Source organism: Macaca thibetana, chromosome 1 (assembly GCF_024542745.1).
Source record: "Macaca thibetana thibetana isolate TM-01 chromosome 1, ASM2454274v1, whole genome shotgun sequence".
Classification (NCBI taxonomy): Eukaryota; Metazoa; Chordata; class Mammalia; order Primates; family Cercopithecidae; genus Macaca; species Macaca thibetana.
This window is the reverse complement of record NC_065578.1, coordinates 215,686,093-215,703,745: the sequence shown is the minus strand read 5'-3', so window position 1 is coordinate 215,703,745 and position 17,653 is coordinate 215,686,093.

Here is a 17,653-nt window from a genome sequence, read left to right as displayed (position 1 = left end):
GCTGATTGGAGGATTTCCTACATAGGGGCACTAGGTTCTAAGGCTGACTTTTGTAATTTTCTCTTAGTTCGTTTTGAGGCCAAATGGTATTACAAAGGAAAACTCGTTTTCTGTTTTTAGGTTTGAAGAGGATCAAACTTTTCCCGGTTCTGGAGGATACAACCAGGGGGCACGTCCCGTGGTATGAAGATGTGATTACCCATTTGTGAAGAGAGAACAGAGGAGACAAAAAAGGAAACAGGAAAAAGGTGTCCCCTCTTACTTCTCTATCCTGAACAGGGCATCCCCCGTTCATCCTTAGGGTTCTGGAATAAACCAGTCTTACCATGTCCCCTTAACCTTCATCCCATCTTGTCACAATTACCCACTCGAGAACAGAGGAAATACGGTCCTGAACCAAGGACCCCCTGTTCATCCTTGGGGTTCTGGAATGAACTGGTCTTACTGTGCACCCCTAACCTTGCCTTCATCTCTGTTTAATGGTAATGGTCACCTGGAAGAAACCTTCATCTCTGTCCTGTGGGTCTCTTGCACCTGCAGGCTTGAGCCAGCCTAGATCCTTGTCTCCATGACCTCACAGTGACTCTCGCCCGGAGCATTCTACAACAAACTGGTTATCTCTTTTCTCAGATTTCCATTTCCCATGTTCTTTCAGTAGATGAGAAGCCTGTTTTTCAGCTAAATGCCTCAAGGGAGCTGGACTTCCCTCCCTTTGAATATGACCTTGAAGACCTTGCTGCATATTGAGACGGGCGTGGAAGCGATTAGAGAAATGGAGGCTACAGGAAGAAGTGCAAGGAAGCGAGAGGGATGCTCATGGAAGGGATTTGCTTGCAAAAACAGCAGCCCTTAGATTTGAGAGGGCAACGTTTATTTGCTCTATTGACACAGAAGAAGTTGTGGAGGACTTGGAGCTTGGTGGTAAGAACTCACAAATGGCAAAGGAAGAATTTTTCCTCCTGCCAAAGGGATGCTAACCAAACACACACACACACACACACACACACGTAGGTGGGGTCCTTAAAGGGCCACAGAGTGAGGTCCTATGCAGGTGCACAAACTGCTTCAAAAGCCACCAGAAAACTAGGTCCTGGGGCATAACAGGAACAAGAAGTGTACGGTAAGGTCATCGGGAGCTGTCAGAGCTGGGGTTCCAATTAGTGTCCATCCCAGCAGTGTGCGAACAGACAGGGGAAAAGTTGGAGGTCATCCTAGCTGGTGGGGTAAAAAAGTACAAATCTCAGGAGACCTCCACAAGGGAGCCTGTGGCTTTGCTGCCCAGCGAGTGCAGCAAGAGCCGCAGATGCACGAGTAAGAGGGAGTGTGTGTGTGTGAGGCAGAGAAGGAAGTTTTGCAGTATGCAAAGTGAAACCTGGGAAAGGCAGCCTTGCCCCGCAGGCAGATAGTCTTGTGGGTGCACAAGGCCATTTCAAAACACACACAGAGAAAACAGAATAGGCAGTGCAGGTTTTTGGGAAACAGCTGATTTTAGTTGAAAAAGCAGAGGAAATCCCAGACACTGCACGGTCCCTAGGCTTTAGCCCTACCACTCTCACCAGCCTCCTGTGCAGGAGGGCCATTAGCATCTCAGGTCTACTTGGTGCAGACTCCAAGTTCCTCCTCACCTCCATGAGCCACCTGTCAGGGTGAGCTGAGGGATCAGCCGGGGGAAGCAGAGCCACTGTGGCTGAGAGGAATAATTCTGGGGGTTGGTTAGTAAGCAGGAGAGCAAGAGGGAGAAGAAAACTGCATTTAGGGGTTGAACACCTCCAGCCAAAGAAGGCGAGGCAAAGAGGGGTCTTACCACTAGGGAACATATCCAAGTCACAGCACCAAAGTATGTTAGCAGCAGCAAATCTGCACGGGTCTGCAGCAACCTCAATTCTTGCTTCCTTGGTTTCCTTAGAAGAAAGAATTCAACTGAGGGGCATAAGGCAGAGAGAGGGAGAGAGAGAGAGAGAGAGAGAAAGAGAGTGAGAGAGAGAGAGTACTCAAGGCAAGTTTTAGAGCAGGAGTAAAAGTTTATTAAAAAGTTTTAAAGCAGGAACAAAAGGAAATAAAGTATGCTTGGAAGAGGGCCAAGCAGGCAACTAGAGACATGTGAGTGCACAGTGTAACCTTTGACTTGGGGTTTTTTACGCTGGCGTGCTTCCGACGGGGGCTGTATCCCTTCTCCCCTGATTCTCCCCTTGGGGCGGGCTGTCTGCACCTGGGAGGGCCATGTGCACAGCGTGTTTATGACGCTGTACGCACGCTCACTTGAGGAGCTCTTCCCTTACCAATCGAGTGTTCCTAGAGGAAGGTCATAGACCCGTTAAACCCCACCACTTGCCTCTCAGAGCACACGCTTGTGTTCACCCACTCAACTCCCGAGATCTTACTGGGAAGCTGCTGGTCACCAGTTTCAGGTTTTTTCTATCTCTTGGGAGACTGCCTTTCCCTGGTGAGACAGCTGTGACCAATTATTATCTTAGAGAGACAGTGTGACAACTGCCTGGCCATCACCTTATGGTTGTCTGAGATCCCGGGTCCTGGGGCCATGGCGGGGACGTGCCCTCTCTGCCCTGCTCATGTCTGACTAACTGCCTCCTGTAACACACCACACCCGGCTCTGTCCACATCATTCTTGAGCAATGTCTTCCCTTTCTAGTACAATCAGATATTCCAGGCTTACCTAGTTCCTGCACCGTCCCAGGAATCAGTTATTTCCTGGTTCCTTTCAGTGCAGAATGACATTTAGAAACCAAGATTAGATGTTCCACGTGCTCGTTGCTGCTGGGATGATATTGCTTCTAGGCTTGCTTGGCTGATAGAGCTAAGATTTGTTTGTAAGTGTGTGTGTGTGTGTGTGTGTGTGTGTGTACACCTCTCTATATATGTGCTCATATAGTTTTATCTGCACAGATATATTTATATTTTTGTATTTATGTATTTTTAAATTATGAGTTCATAATGTACTTCTGATTACAATTCAATACCTTAAGGTTATTTCCATTCTTCCCCCTTCTCTTCTGGCCACCGCTCTAACCTAGCCCCCATGGTCCTCTCTACATTTACTTGTTCAATTTACTTATTTGCTCCATGGAACCGTGCAGCACCGTCTCCACGGGACACCTCCCACCACCTCTGCACAGCTCAGTCCCGGCCACACTGACACCTCTCCGAAGGGGACAGAAGGGAAGAAAAGGCTCAGAAGTAGTTTAGAAGAAAAACATGGAAAAGATAGGGTAAAGTCGACTTCACTCTCTTGGAAGCTGATTGCAGAATGTGAACTTTGATTTTGTAGCACATACTTTGCCTTTAATGGAAGAATGAAGTTGAAGATGTTACATGATATTCAGTCCGAAGAAGAGAGGCCTGTATTTCCCCTGGTTCCTCTAGAATAGCCACAACTGAGTAAAACCAAATAGAAAAAGGCAGTGGACTGGAATGGGAAGAAACAAGGAGAATACAAAGTAAATCATATGGAAATACAATGAAAATGTTAAAATGAGGCAGATGTGGGGAAAGTCAAGGATCAGAGTGGCAGAGCAAAGAATCTGAGCCTGGCTTTTCAGAAAGTCCTTAAGGCGTGATTCCTTCCCAGTGCCTCCTCCTAACCATTTGACCTTGTGCAAGTTTCCTTTCCCACCTTAAATCTGACTTCTAAGTGGCCACACCCCCTCCAGGGCCCAGACTTTCCTTTTCCCAGTAGGCATCTCCTGCCTTGGCCCTGTCCACATCCTGGCCCCTCCCTGCAGACCCAGATCCAACCCTTTTTTCTTTTATCCTCAGGGCTCCCCCTGCTTTATTTAACCCTTTGGGTTTCGTCTCCCTAGACTTTTATTTTATTTTTGTGTTTATTTTTTATTTATTTATTTATTTTTGAGACGGAGTCTCGCTCTTTTGCCCAGGCTGGAGTGCAGTGGTGCGATCTTGGCTCACTGCAACCTCCGCATCCCGGGTTCAAGCGATTATCCTGCCTCAGCCTCCCGAGTAGCTGGGATTACAGGTGCCCGCCACTATGCCCAGCTAATTTTTGCACTTTTAGTAGAGATGGGGTTTCACCATGTTGGTCAGGCTGGTCTCGAACTCTTGACCTCAGGTGATCCACCTGCCTCGGCCTCCCAAAGTGCTGGGATTACAGGCGTGAGCCACTGTGCCCGGCCTCCCTAGACTTTTAGGAAGAGGAACTCTGCCCAGTGCTGTGGGAAGCAAGGGGAATCTGCAGTCAGGCAACCCTGGGATTTTAAATCCTAATTTTTCTACTTTCCAGCTGTGTGTCCTTGGGCAGATTATTCTTTGAGCATCTATTTCATCCGCTTTAAAACATGCGTAACAATATAAACCTCACAGGGTTGCAGCGAGTGTCAAGTGAGTGAGCAAAGCTCTTCCTTTTTATGAAAATCCGGATGACCATCTTGGGCTCCTTTTAAATTCCCATTCCTCCAGAAGCAAAGGTCCAGTGCAGGTTTGGCAAAGACTCAGAGAAATGACCTTGTTTTTCTACACTGAGAAACTTTCTTAAAAAAACATTAGATATTAGGGAGGAGGTAAAGCCAAGGGCAAGAGAAAATGCAGCCACGATAAACTTCCCAGGACTTAGTAACTTGGAGAAAACTGATAAGGAATATAGTTTACCCCTTTTTCGAAAGAAGAAACAAATAACTTAGTATTACAGGAATTCCATACTTCAGTATGTCATTAAGTGGATGCTGGCAGAAAGAATCTGGGATTCTGGAGTCTAATCCTTATTCTGAAAACTGCTTCATTTCAATTTCTAGTTTTCCTTACGTGTTAATGCCTAGGTTGTGTTGCAAATCACAGGATCTTTAGTGAAAATAAAAAAAGTACTGGAAAAACCTGAGCAGGCTAACAGGGCAGGCTCTGACTGCCATTGTCACCTGTGACACCCTGTCTCTAGTCTGGGGACACATTCTCTCTCTCTTTTTTTTTTTTTGAGATGGAGTCTCGCTGTCACCCAGGCTGGAGTGCTGTGGTGCAATCTTGGCTCACTGCAACGTCCACTTCCCAGGTTCAAGCAATTCTCCTGCCTCAGCCTCCTGAATAGCTGGGACTACAGGTGCCCAGCACCACGACTGGCTAATTTTTGTATTTTTGATAGAGACAGGGTTTCACCATGTTGGCCAGTCTGGTCTCGAATTGCCGGCCTCAGGTGATCTGCCCACCTCAGCCTCCCAACGTGCTGGGATTACAGGCATGAGCCACTGTGCTAGCGACACATTCTCTTTCCTGTGTGGTAGTTTTCACTTGAAGTAAGAACCAGTTCTCCCCCTTCCCCTGAAAAATGACAAGCCTGTGTTTTGGCAAATATGTTGGTTTGAAAATCTGTTGCAAAATAGATTTCTGTGGTGGTGGTGGGGTGGGGGCTCCCCAGCCTATCCTGGGAGATTTTATTACAAAAACAACTAATTCAAGAACCTCCTTTTAAGTCAGCCTCTCCCCAGGGAGGACATGGAGGGCCAGGCTAGTCCTAGAGTCTCTAGCAGGGTCACTTCCCTGAAGTTTTGTTCCTTGCTGGCTTAGCCCTAATAAACAGACCACTCTTCGTGTAGCACTAAAAAGTCACTCGATGACTTTGTGTTTCAGATACGGTTTCAGAAGGGTTTTGTCAGCTTTCTGTAAACTGCGTCTGTAATTGAGGCCGGCCGCCTCCAGGTGGCACCAGTGTGCCGTCCCACGCTGAGTCTGCTCTGAGAATCAAGACGTTTCACTCTCGCCTAATTCATTTGAGGAACTACTGCCAAGATGCATCTTCCTAATGATTTCTCTGCTCACAGCCCTTCAGAGGCTTCCTGTTGTCTGCTAGATAGAGCCAAGCTATCAGTGCTCTCAGCCTGAGAGCAAGCTGAGATGCAGTCTTGTCTGAGTCTGCAGGGTGGTGGGAGAAGAGGCACGGGGATTTTTGATTGGAGTAGAGGGGGAGACTGTTTGAGATATGGGGGAAAAGAACTGAAACAACAAAAACAAGGAGAGTGAAAAGGAACCATGACACCAGCGTCATGGACTTGTGTCTCTGCAGAGAAGCACTGCAGGCAGAAATTGCAAGCTTTTCCTTCCTTCCGTCCTTCCTTCCTCCCTCCCTCCCTCCCTCCCTCCCTCCTTCCTTCCTTCCTTCTTCCTTCCTCCCTCCCTCCTTTCCTTCCTTCCTTCCTTCTTCCTTCCTCCCTCCCTCCTTTCCTTCCTTCCTTCCTTCCTCCTTCCTCCCTCCCTCCCTCCTTCCTTCCTTCTTCCTTCCTCCCTCCCTCCTTTCCTTCCTTCCTTCCTTCCTTCCCTCCTTCCTTCCTTCCTTCTTCCTTCCTCCCTCCCTCCCTCCCTCCCTTCCTTCCTTCCTTCCTTCCTTCCTTCCTCCTTCCTTCCTTCCTTCTTCCTTCCTTCCTCCCTCCCTTCCTTCCTTCTTCCTTCCTTCCTCCCTCCCTTCCTTCCTTCCTTCCTTCCTTCCTCCTCCTCCTCCCTCCCTCCCTCCCTCCCTCCCTCCCTCCCTCCCTTCCTCCTCCCTCCCTCCCTCCCTCCCTTTCTTCCTTCCTTCCTTCCTTCCTTCCTCTCTCTTTCTCTCTTCTTTTTTGGAGTTTCACTCTTGTTGCCCAGGCTGGAGTGCAATGACATGATGTCGGCTCACTGCAACCTCTGCCTCCCAGGTTCAAGCGATTCTCCTGCCTCAACCTCCCGAGCAGCTGGGATTACAGGCGCCCGCCACCATCCCCAACTAATTTTGTATTTTAAGTAGAGACAGGGTTTCACCATGTTGGTCAGGCTGGTCTTGAACTCCTGACCTCGGGTGATCTGCCCACCTCGGCCTCCCAAAGTGCTGGGATTACAGGCATGAATCACCGCGCCCGGCCTGAAACTGCAAGCTTTTCACGCAAGACCCAGGACTCACACTTTTTAGTGCTCACTACCCAAGTAATAAAATGTGACACAGAGGGAGGGAGGGAGAGGGACTTTCTACTCCACCTTTACAAGAAACACAATGAAACCACTTTGCAAAAATCAGGTCAGTGAGAGAACTATGGCAGTGAGGGAGATCTGATCTAGCCAACCCTCATCTTGCCTTTAGCCTTCAAGTGGCCATTAATTATTAATATTTCTGGGCGTAGGCCAAGCTAACTTTGGGAGTTAAATGATAATAGCCCTTTCCCCAAACTCAGCTGCTTTTGTAAAGGTAATGAGAGACCACCAGGCTAGCGGGGTGCAGGAGCCTGAATTCTGCTAAGGTGTAGACATACATGATTACCAATCATTATTCTGGAGGTCATAAGATTTGCAACCTCCCAAATTACTCCTGCAGATAATATCACCATTCTAGAGCCTAAGATTGGCCTTTGGGATATCTTTTCAGTCTTTTTTTTTTTTTCATGTCTGACACCAATGCCTCCACCTAGACCCACCAACCCCTCCTGTGGCCCCACCCACAAGGGACTCAGGCACAGGAGGGCCATTTCCCACAGCCCTATGATTGCACCCCCAGCCAATCAGCAGCAAGCATCCATTGCCCGGACACCTCCACCCCTTCTCCCAAACTATCCTTCAAAAGCTCCTAACGTCTGAGACTTCAGTGAGGTCAATTTGAGTAATAACTCCATCTCCCATGTGGCATGGTTGGCCTCGAGTCAATTAAACTCTTTTTTTTTTTTTTTTTTTTTTTTGAGACAGAGTCTTGCTCTGTCACCAGGCTGGAGTGCAGTGGTGCGATCTCAGCTCACTGCAACCTCCACCTCCAAATGATCCCCCTGTCTCAGCCTCCTGAGTAGCTGGGACTACAGGTGTGCACCACCACACCAGGCTAATTTTTGTAGTTTAGTAGAGACGGGGTTTCACCATTTTGGCCAAGATGGTCTCGATCTCCTGACCTCGTGATCTGCAATGCTGTGGTCTCTGTGAATGGATTTTGTTTGTGCAGTGGGCAGGAAGCACCCATTGGGTGGTTATAACAGCATGACTCCAGACTTGCCACACAGCTGCGACGGTGACGTACAGCAGCCCTCAAAGGGCTTCACAAGCAAAAAACAGAGGGGCCCAGGGCCAAGGAACATGAGAGAACTCTTTATGAACTTATACGACAAAACCCAAGATCCCCGAAACACTTGGAGAGGATTTTGCAAAGTTAGATCTCCTCTGTCAAGGATGTTGGGAAAAGAGCCAATGAAACAGAGTTTGGGTGGCTGCTGGGGGCCCGTCAGTACCTACAGGCTGGAGAGGCAGAGTGGCATGCATTTCATCCTCCCAGGAGGTTTTGTTACTGACCTTACTCAAGAACCTCCTTACAAATTGGGCTGTCCTGGACACTTGCTCTTTTAGGATTAAAAAACAACTTTGTTATTATTTTCTTTATACCACTGCCTTCAAATAAAGCTATTTTTCTCCATTCCTGGACAATCTCTTGGATGAGGCCTACAACTCAGTCAGCCACAAAGGTCCCAAGCTTTTGAATATTGGAATCACCTCACTTTTCAATCTAACGACAGAGCTTCAGTCTTTCAACCAGTTCATTGCTGCTTTTGCAGCCATATTTTCCATCAATTCTTTTTTCTTTTTCAAATAAACACTTAATTTTCCATCTGTTTCTTTTCTTCTTTCTCTCTCTCTCTCTTTTTTTTTTTTTTTTTTGAGACAGTCTCACTCTGTTGCCCAGGACAGAGTACAGTGGTGCAATCTTAGCTCACTGCAACCTCCACCTCCTGGGTTCAAGTGATTCTCACGCCTTAGCGTCCTGAATAGCTGTAATTACAGAAACATGCCACCATACCCGGCTAACTTTTGTATTATTATTGTTATTATTATTATTATTATTATTTTGGTAGAGGCAGGGTTTCACCATGTTGGCCAGGCTGGTCTCAAACTCCTGACCTCAAGTGATCCCCTCATCGTGGCCTCCCACAGTGCTGGGATTACAAGCGTGAGCCACCGCACATGGCCTCCATCCATTTCTGAGAGTGATGTTGCAGTGTTCGAGCCAAGATTCCAGTCTTTGGGCCGAGATATACTATCTTCCCCTTCCCGCGCCCAGTCCTCGGAGCTTCCTGTTTGCTTTTTATTTCTTTTCTTTTTCTTTTTTTTTTTTTTTGTCTCAAGATCTGTTTGTGGACTCCAGAGCTTGCTTGTTTCATTGCGAGGCCATGTGGTAAGACGTGAAGGCACAGGACGGGGACGTTGCTGATCTGGGAGTTCCCAGCTAGCCCTGTGTCTTATCCGCTGGGCGACTGAACAAATCGCAGGTCCCCTGCGATCTTGGCTCCTTTACCCAAGGAAGGGAAACAATGCTGTCACTTCCACAGGTTGTGAGGTTAAATGACACAAAACAGGTGACTGCGTGATGAAAACTTCATGTGACTATTCGGATATTAGGACTTTTTTTCCTTGCCATTTTTTTTTCTCACTCTCATCAATGACCAGAGGAAAAGGAACTGTGGAAAGAGCCATGAGGAGTGTGGGAAAATGGGGCAAGCATTTGTATTTTTATCTCTCTGACTTTTCCTGGGATTCATGGGAGTTCTCACTTCCCCATCAGCAACGTGGGGGCGGTTTGCTTTCTATAGAACGGAGGCGGCTTGAGAGAGTGACTGGTTGTGTCCAGTGACTAACCAGCTCAGTCACCGCAGCCGTCCCCAGCACAGAAGAGGAGCTCCACGGATCCTTGTTGAGTGATGCGGCTTGTAATATAACAGCACTGACTATAACTTTGGGAGGTTGAGGCAGGCGGATCGCCTGAGCTCAGGAGTTTGAGACCAGCCTGGGCAACATGGTGAAACCCTGTCTCTACCAAAAAAAAAAAAAAAAATTAGCTGGGCCTGGTGGCGGGCGCCTGGAGTCCCAGCTACTCGGGAGGCTGAGGCAGGAGAATGGCATGAACCTGGGAGGCGGAGGCTGCAGTGAGCCGAGATCATGCCACTGCACTCCAGCCTGGGGACAGAGCGAGACTCTGTCTCCAAAATAATAGTAATAATATTGACTATATTGATTATGCTATTTCCATCCCCATTTCTCACTCCCTTCCCTCCATCTGAGATTCGCTGCTGTGGGTTTCGTCCAAAACATTTGTTGAGCCCTGATTCTCTGCTGGATTCCAATAGAGAAAGCGAGGAGAGGGGACGGCAGATAGAAAGACGAAGACGAGGCCGGCGCGATGGCTCACGCCTGTAATTCCAGCACTTTGGGAGGCCAAGGTGGGCGGATCACTTGAGCTCAGGAGTTCGAGACTAGCCTGGGTAACATGACGAAAACCCGTCTCTACAAAAAATGCAGAAATTAGCTGGTGTGGTCACAGGGATCTGTAGTCCCAGCTACTTGGGAGGCTGAGGAGGGAAGACTGCCTGAGCCTGGGAGGCGGAGGTTGCTGTGAGCAGTGATCGCACCCCTGCACTCCAGCCTGGATAACAGAGAGACCCTGTCTCTAAAACAAAAACACAAAGAAAGATGAAGAAGAAAACACTTCTCCTTTTAAAGCCCTAGAGAGAAAGAATACAAATATAAATAAATACTACTCTTCTCTTTGCTCTTTCCAGATGAGAAAGTATGACAAGTGTCTTAGTGCTAAGGAAGCACAAACCCCCAATGTATTTACAAACCATATTATGTACAAAAATGTAGATTAAACAGTTTTTTAAACTCTTCTTTTGAAAGCACTCAGCTTTGCCTTTTTATTTTTCGTCTTAAGCTATCTAATCAAGCCCTGCTTGCAACAGGTTTCTAGTTTCTGGACATCGGTCATCTCTAACAGTGACATCAGCTAGAAGCCTCTCATAGTCTCACCCTGAAGATTAACTTGTAGTTAAGATTCCTCAAAGTTTAAACAGCCATATAACTCGAAATGGGAATTATGAACAGCCAATTACACTGGCTTCCCTGAGGGATCTAGCCTCCAGCAATGAATAGATTCTCCTCTCCGACTGTAAAGTTCGAATGGGTAGAACTTTTCAACTGAAGGCAGAACTGATTGTGTGTGTTAAATGTAAATTCGGGCACTTGTACATGCAAATTCATAATGGATAAGAAATTGACTGGAAGGAAAGAAGCCGGCCTGCATAATAGGTGGGAGATGTGAAGCATGAACAAGCTAGAGAAATGTCAAGGAGAGGGCCGTGGGTTTAGAAGAGAAATATTAACAAGTGAAGCAGTTTGAATATTTTGGAAAGAGAACAATTCAAAAGATGTCGTGGGGGTTAGGGAGGCCCGAGAGCGGCTGGTCAGGATTCAATCAGGGGCCTGAGCACAGAGAAGGGCTGGGGATAACCTGGCTTTGGAACCGTGGGTTCTAGTCCTGCCTCCACTAAATGACATTGAGAGTCACAACAGCTCTGCAGATCCCCGTGTCCTCAGGGGCCTACCAGAGGGTTGGACCAGACCAGTGGTTCTCAGCTACCTCTACATATTTAGAATCACCCGGGAGCTTTTTAAAAAAGTTTAATTTAATTTAACTTTAAAAATTGACATATAGGCCAGGCACAGTGGCTCACACCTGTAATCCCAGCACTTTGGGAGGCCGAGGTGGGCGGATCACCTGAGGTCGGGAGTTCAAGACCAGCCTGACCAACATGGAGAAACCTTGTCTCTACTAAAAATACAAAATATTAGCTGGGCGTGGTGGTGCATGCCTGTAATCCCAGTTACTCGGGAGGCTGAGGCAGGAGAATCACTTGAAACTGGGAGGGGGAGGTTGCAGTGAGCTGAGATAGTTTCATTACACTCCAGCCTGGGCGACAAGAGCGAAACTCTGTCTCAAAAAAAAAGAAAAATGAAATATAATAATTGTACATACTCGATGAGTACATAGTATTGTTTCTCTATATATCTAAAACATATAGTGATCAGATCAGGGTAATTAGCGCACCCGTCATCTCAAACATTTATCATTCTTTTGTGTTGGGAACATTGAATATCTTCCCTCTATGGCTGGGTGCAATGGCTTATGCTTGTAACACAGCACTTTGGGAGGTTGAGGCAGGACGATGGCTTGAGGCCAGGAGTTTGAGACCAGCCAGGGCAAGACAGTGAGACACCGTTTCTACAACAACAGAAAATCTTCCTTGTAGCTATTTGAAACTACGTAATATGTTGCCGTTAACTACAGTCATCCTACAGTGGTATGGAACACTGGAACTTAAGTCTTCCTATCTAGCTGTGATTTTACATCTCTTAATAAATCTTTCCCTGTCAGCTGGGGAGTTTTAAAAACCCACTGATACCTGGGCTTCAGCCCTGAGACATCCTGATTTAATTGGGGTGGGGTGGAGCAAAGTCATCAATGTATTTTGACAGCTTTACTGAACTATAATCCACATGCCATAAAATTCACCCTTTGAGCCGGGCATGGTGGTTCACACCTGTAATCCCAGAACTTTGAAAGGCTGGGGCAGGAGGATCACCCAGGAGTTCAAGACCAGCCCGGGCAACAGAGCGAGGCTCCATCTCCACAAAAAATTGGAAAATTAGCTGGGTGTTTTGGTGTGCGCTGTAGTCCCAGCCTCTCAGGAGGCTGAGATGGGAAGATCACTTGAGTCCAGGAGGTCGAGGCTGAAAGGAGCTATGATCACGTAACTGCATTTCAGCCTGGGTAACAGAGCAAGGGTCTGAAAAAAAAAAATCCACTCTTTGAAAGTGTAGAGTTCAGTATGTTTTTAGTTATTTACAATGTTGTGCAACCATCACAACGACGTAATTTTAGAACATCTTCATCACCTCCAAAAGAAAGCAAAGTATCCATTAGCAGTCACTTCCTATTTACTTCCCCACCAAGCCCTAGGCAACTGCTAATCTACTTTGTCTTCATAGATTCGCCCATTCTGGATCTTTCATTTAAATGGGATTGTACAACGCAGTTTTTTGTGACTGGCTTCTTTCGCTTAGCGTAATAGTTTTGAGTTTCACTCAGGTTGTAGCACATGTTAGTCCAGTTGACTCTTCAACAATCAGGGTTCGAAATGAGTGAAACCCATGTATACAAGGATTTTTTTCAATACAAGTTACAGAGTGTGCCTGCCTCTCCTGCCTCCCCTCCCCCTTCCCCTCTTCTGCCTCTGCCTCTCCTGAGGCAGCAAGACCAGCCCCTCCTCCTCCTCCTCAGCCTCCTCAACATGAAGATGATGAGGGTGAAGACCTTTATGATGATCCACTTCCTCTTAATCAATAGGAAAGATATTTACTCTCCCTTATGATTCTCTTAATAACATTTTCTATTCTCTAGCTTACTTTATTGTAAGAATACAGTATACGATACATACAACATACTAAATGTGTATTAATTGACTATGTGACTTCTGTTCAACAGTAGGCTATCAGTAGTTAAATTTAGGAGGAATCAAAACACATACATAGATTTTTGGCTGTGCAGGGGCTCAGTGACCCTAACCCCTGCATTGTTCAAGGCCAAATGTACTTCATTCCTTTTTATGGCCAAATAATATTTTCGTTTACGGATATACTATATTTTAAGCATGGATGGTTTTAGGATTCCAGAAGGTTCTAATGTGTATCCATGATGAAATCATTATGACCCTGCTGGGCTCTGTAGCACATATGGCTGAAACAGGATAGTCAACAAGAGCCTCTGGTGAAGACGGTCTCCGACAATGCTGTGTATGTGTCTTGATTTACTGGCAGGAAAACAGTTTACACCTGTAGTTGGCACCCCCCTGTTTTGTAGTTCAGTTGCTGCCTCCCTCAGAGGAGCTGGTGGGTGCTGGGCTGCAGGTGACGTGTGAGAAAAGGAAGGCAGAGAGGCTGGAGGGATCCCAGTTGGTCTCTGGTGTGGGGGCCATGAAGTCCCAGGTAAGTCCTGGGAACATTACTTTGGGTAGAGCAGAAAGAGGCCAAAAAGGTGCTTCTAAAACCTGAAAATGATTCCATGGGGTTGGAGAAGCACCCTTGTGGTATAAAGGATGGACGTAGTTGTAAAGACATCAGAAGGTATCCACTGGTGTGAGGACACGCTGGGGTCTGGCCCTTTCTTCCCCGGGCTGCTTGCTACTGTGACCACTTCCCATCCTCGTGCCTTTGTTTGGCCCTTTGTCACACTGTCCACTCAGCAGAAGACCCCAACAGGATTCTTGCCAAATAGACGAGTTGATGCCAATCCACCGAAATTACCATTTGCTGGGTAGGAAAAGATGGTCATACCTGTTCTTATCCCATTCAGTGTCTTTATTGCACTCAGGGGTATTTCAGCAGCTGTTCAGACCATTAATGGGAAGTGGGCTAATACTTCTGTCCCTGCTTTCTTTTTTTAAACTTGGGAAGAAACAGAGTGATTTTTTAACACAATCACAAAGCAAGATACAGGTGGATGAAGGCACATGACTCACAAATGCAGTCATGAAGAGACCTCCCATATTCTGGGGTTATGGAAACGGGCCCTGTTTTCCCCACTGTGCCCACCAAACTCCTGCCCATTCAGCAGCCCCAGCAAGCTTTGTAAAATAAAAACCAGAGAATGACCCTCCTTCTCCTCCACCTGAGACCCCAATGGCTTTCCTACACTTAGGATGAAATCTAAAATACCAGCCAGGCGCAGTGGCTCACACCTGTAACCTCAGCACTTTGGGAGGCTGAGGGGGGCAGATCACTTGAGGTCAGGAGTTCAAAACCAGCCTAGCCAACGTGGAGAAACCCCACCTCTACTAAAAAAAAAAAAAAAAAAAAAAATTAGCCGGGTGTGGTGGTGTGCACCTGTAATCCCAGCTACTCGGGAGGCTGAGGCAGGAGGATCACTTGAACCTGGGAGGCAGAGGTTGCAGGGAGGCAGAGGTTGCAGTGGGCCAAGATGGTGCCATTGCATTCCAGCCTGGGCGACAGAGCAAGACTCCGTCTCAAAAAAAAAAAAAAAAAAAAAAAAAAAAAAAAAAAAAAAAGAAAAAAAAGAAATATAAAACCCGTAACCTTGTGGAAAAGCCTTGCAGACGTGACCCAGCCTTCCCCAGGGCATCTCTCCCGGCTGTGTCCCAGTCAGTTCTACCCACACGAATTGCCCTTCTCTCCATAAAGCACATCCAGCCTTTTCCTACTTCAGGGCCGTGGCACTTGATTCTTGATTTTCTTTCTCTTTCTCCATCCAACATATTCATCACCTGCCTCAGTTTTGATGTCTTTTCCTCAAAGACACCTTCTTCTTTCTTCCCCACCAGCTGTCTAAATGAGGGGCCATTCTTTTGCCCATGGTATTCTTTGATTATCTCATACAGTTCATTACTCTTTGAAATTCTGTGGTCATTGTTTCTTTAACATCCGTCCCTCCATTAGACCGTAAGCTATATGTTGGGTTTATTCCTACTTTATTCCCCTGAACAGTGCCCGGCTGCAATCAGGCATTGAGCAATGCCTGCTGAGGAAGTGCTGGGTGCATGGATTTACAGAGGGATTCCTGGAAGTCCAGAGTATTGCGGGATGGGGGTACTATTAGGAGCTGAAATCACCAGGGAAAGTGGGAGAGCTATGGGAAGATTATAAGGAAAGGAGAGGAGTCAGGCCCGGAGCAGGGTTAGCTACCTACAAACAGTGTCTAGAAACAGGAGGACAAAATTGAGGGAATGTTTACTTCCAGGAAAGATGAGGCCAGACGCCAAACAAGTTATCAAGAAAACAGATTCAGGATACAGGTGATTGGCTGGGCGTGGTGGCTCATGCCTGTAATCTCAGCGCTTTGGGACACGGAGGTGGTAGGATTGCTTGAGGCCAGGAGTTCGAGATCAGCCTGGGTAACAGATATATATATGGGTGTACACACACACACACACACACACACACACACACAATCTGAGCGTGGTGGCTTGCCTGTAGTCCTAGTTACTCAGGAGACTGAGGAGGGAGGATTGCTTGAGTTCAGGAGTTCAAGGTTGCAGTGAACAGCCATGATGGCCCCACTGCACTCCAGCCTGGGCAACAGAGCAAGACCCTGTCCAAAAACACAAAAAAACAAAACAAAACAAAACAGGTGGAGACCTTGTCACCAAGTCAGCTCCAATAGATGGGATGGAAAAGGGGAGAGCCAGGGAGAAGCTCCAGAGGAGGCAGGGCTGGGTTGATACCTAAGGAACAAGAGGCGTTTCCCTGAGGACTGAGATGCAGGAGCACAGCTGTACCAAAGTGAGCCAGGAGCTCTTTGTTGCCTGTACCAAGAGTCAGCTGGGAGAGCCAGGTATGGTGGCTCACCCCTGTAATCCCAGCACTTTAGGAGGCCGAGGCGGGGGGATCACTGGAGCCCAGGAGCTCAAGGCCAGCCCGGTTGACATACTTAGATACCGTCTCTACCAGGCTGGAGCCACTGCACTCCAGCCTGGGTGACAGAGCAAGACCTTGTCTCAAAAAAAAAAAAAGGCCGGGCGCGGTGACTCACGCCTGTAATCCCAGCACTTTGGGAGGCCGAGGCGGGCGGATCACAAGGTCAGGAGATCGAGACCACGGTGAAACCCCGTCTCTACTAAAAATACAAAAAATTAGCCGGGCGCGGTTGTGGGCGCCTGTAGTCCCAGCTACTCGGGAGGCTGAGGCAGGAGAATGGCGTGAACCCGGGGGGCGGAGCTTGCAGTGAGCCGAGATCGCGCCACTGCACTCCAGCCTGGGCGACAGAGCGAGACTCCGTCTCAAAAAAAAAAAAAAAAAAAAAAAAAAAATCATCTAGTGCTACCTTTCTCCCAGCAGGAGGGGCTGCATCCCAGTTCAACTTTGTAGAGGAGAGAGGCTTCCTCCATCCCTGTATTCCCCACCTCCTTGCCCTGCTGGGGGTCTGCAACACTCCCCAGACAGCTCCTGGAAACCACTTGCACCTGCCTCTGGCATCTTGGCCCCAAATGACCTTTGCCAGCCTGAGTCCATTGACAGAGCTGCTCTCTCACACTTGGTCCACAAAAAGACAGAAGGGCATATATTCCTCTCCTGCAGGCCCTTTGGCACCCAGGCCCTCCCATGCCTCTCAGAGGGAGGGTTAGAAGACCATGGCTTCTTTTTCTCCAAAAAAATCTATTTCTTCACCCATATCTTGGGACACTGTGAAATCTTCCCTGAGCTCTGGTGCGCAGAGACCCACAAGGGAAGAACCTTGCACAGTGGGGTCCAGGTGGGGAAAAGCATCTCAGACAGAGGAAAGGGCACCTGCAAAGGCAGACATGAGGGCAGGGCATGTTCACTGGTAGGCGAGACTACCAGAACGCAGCAGTTAATTTCCAAACGGTGCTGTCTCCTATGCTAAGGGGTTTGGATATTTATCCTGTAGACCTTTGCTTTTCCATTCTACAAGTATTTATTGAGGAACTGTATTAGTTTTCTAGGGCTGCCTTAACAAATTACCACAAACTTGATGGTTTACAAAAGAAAGATGTGCTTTTATAGTCCTGGAGAATTTGAAATCCAGGTGTCAGCTCTCTGCAGCCTCTAGGGGAGGCTCCTTCCCTGTCTCTTCCAGCGTCTAGTAGCCTCAGGTCTTGACCCTCCATCACCAGGAAGGGCATCATAGAACACTGTTGTAAGGAAAGTCCAGGAGGGTACTGAGGTGGTTCAGGTAGGGGTCAGGATGACATCGATATAGGATGGTTTTCATGAGATAAATAGGTCGTGAAAAGGCGAGACTCTGTCCCAGAGACCTCAGTCTCTCCATGGGCATAGGTTAGGAGAGGGTTGTGTATAAAGAAGCTCTTTCTGGAGTGTTCATGTAGCCTTTCCCCAAATA